Genomic DNA, 2,114 nt, shown 5'->3' with positions numbered 1-2,114 from the left:
ACTTCAAAACAGCTTAAAAACTAAAAAATAAAAGCAGAAATTTCCAAAGCAGCTAGCATGTAGTTGAAATATTAGATTATAACTCCAAAATAGCCTTAAAAAACAAAAACAAAAAGTCTAAATTAGCCCAAAACAGCTAGGATGCAGATGAAATATTAGCTAAATTCCAAAATAGTCTAAACAATCTTAGAAAATGCCAAAATATTCCAAAAAGCTAGCACAATGCCAATTTTTAAAACTTTAAAAACATAACTTTTTAACATAATTATGAATAATAAAAAGGCAGAAAAATTATTCCAGAATAAATAAACTGAACCCTTTAATAACTTTCAATATTTTGGTCTCCATAAAAATATATTTTGTCAAAATTATACAAGTTAGAAATAAGTGTAAGATAACATCAGGCTATTAATAACAATGAAATAAAAAGATCTGGAGGGCAAAACATAATTACCCGCCTTGACTGAGCCGCTTTTCTCCTTTAAAATCTACTGGAATGACGTTGGTCGTGTTAACAATTGAAAAGTTATAGTAAATCAAAAAATATAAACACTTGAGCTCTGGTGTTAAAGGTGTTAAAGCAACTGAAATGTGTCTCTCCTCCTAAATAATCAGCTGTGGCCTCAAAGTGCTATCTGCAGCTAAACCTCATGCAATATTTGCACCTTCTGCTGTGTGCCGAGGTGGATTTTATCCGCTTCACAAACATCGTCTTTTGTCACAGTGGAACTTCCTTGTACGTGTTTTGTGGTTGTACGAGAAATGCAGTTAAAATTTCGTAGAAGTCGAGTTATAAATGCTCCTGAAATCCAGAGTTTAGTGCTGATAACAAGCATGGACCAGATGAGAGCACAACAGCCGCTTCAAAAACATCTGTGCCACTATTTTCCTCTACATCAGTAAAAGGTAATTAGAGTTATCAAGAACTATTAGGTGATAAGAATAAACATAAAAGCTCAGATCTGATTTGTTTCTGTGCTCTGAAGGCAGTACTGCTCCTTGACCCCATGGACACAGAGGCTGCTCCTGGAGGCGTGGCAGCATGCAGACGAAGGAACTCTGCTTTAGCGAACACGTTTATTTTGGACTGTTTTAAGACAGGATCAGACTGTGACTTAATCAGTAGTTTTAGTAGCATTAGGGTACATATATGTTTAAAGACCTGTTTACTGATCGTTTGATCTATTTTTAAAGCCCCCCTATTGTAAAAATCCTGTTTTTTGAGTTTTTAACATGTATGTGTAGCATTTTTCTTATGAAAGAGAACAAATGTAATAAGTTCCGTTTTTGCATTTCCGAGTATTTCTCCTTTTAAAATGCTGTCAATCAAACTGTCCCAGACAGGCTCTGTTTGAATTAATGAGGCTTCATTACGTCACATCAGCTCTGCTGCACTAAACCCTCATCTGTTCCTAGTATCTAGTTCAGCTTCTGGAGAAGAGAAGATGGTATCTTCACATTGACTGCAGTCAAATGAGCCGCCGTTCACATTTCTGTGGTCAAATCAGCATCACTGGATTTTTGTGTGAGTTTCATCCAATACTTACGGTAGCAGGGCTGCGAAAAAAAAGTATTTGTAGACCACTTATCTTATAATCACAATATGAAATCACACACGAAAATGTATGTTTATTTTTAGTCAATGCTGTCAAAAAAATATTTATCCAATTTATCACACTTTTGTGTTGTGACTAATCACAATGTTTTATTATGTATATTTAATATGACAATATGTGGCTTTTGAATAAAAACAGGCCAGAGAGAAAACTTTCCTTAATTTTTATTGTCTGAAATGTTTACATTTATCAAGTGTTAACCCGGAGGTGTCATTTGTGTGTACAAAAGACAACAACAATAAGATCAGCAGAACTCTAAAGATTTTTATCTCTGCAGTTTTACTCCAAGAAACAAAGATGCATACATACAAACATTAGAACCTACAGACCTAAAAAAATTAAAATAAAATTAAAAAAAAAGTTCCAGTTGCTCATCTATATCACTGTGCAGCCTGCTTAAAAACTGTCCTTCATCTTCTGGACAAAAACAAGCGGTAAGAGGCGAACTTTTCTCCCTGAACTGATGCTTTATTTAACCTATCATGACGATCAGCATTT

This window comes from Oryzias melastigma, linkage group LG4 (assembly GCF_002922805.2).
Source record: "Oryzias melastigma strain HK-1 linkage group LG4, ASM292280v2, whole genome shotgun sequence".
NCBI lineage: Eukaryota > Metazoa > Chordata > Actinopteri > Beloniformes > Adrianichthyidae > Oryzias > Oryzias melastigma.
This window is presented reverse-complemented; position numbering follows the sequence as displayed.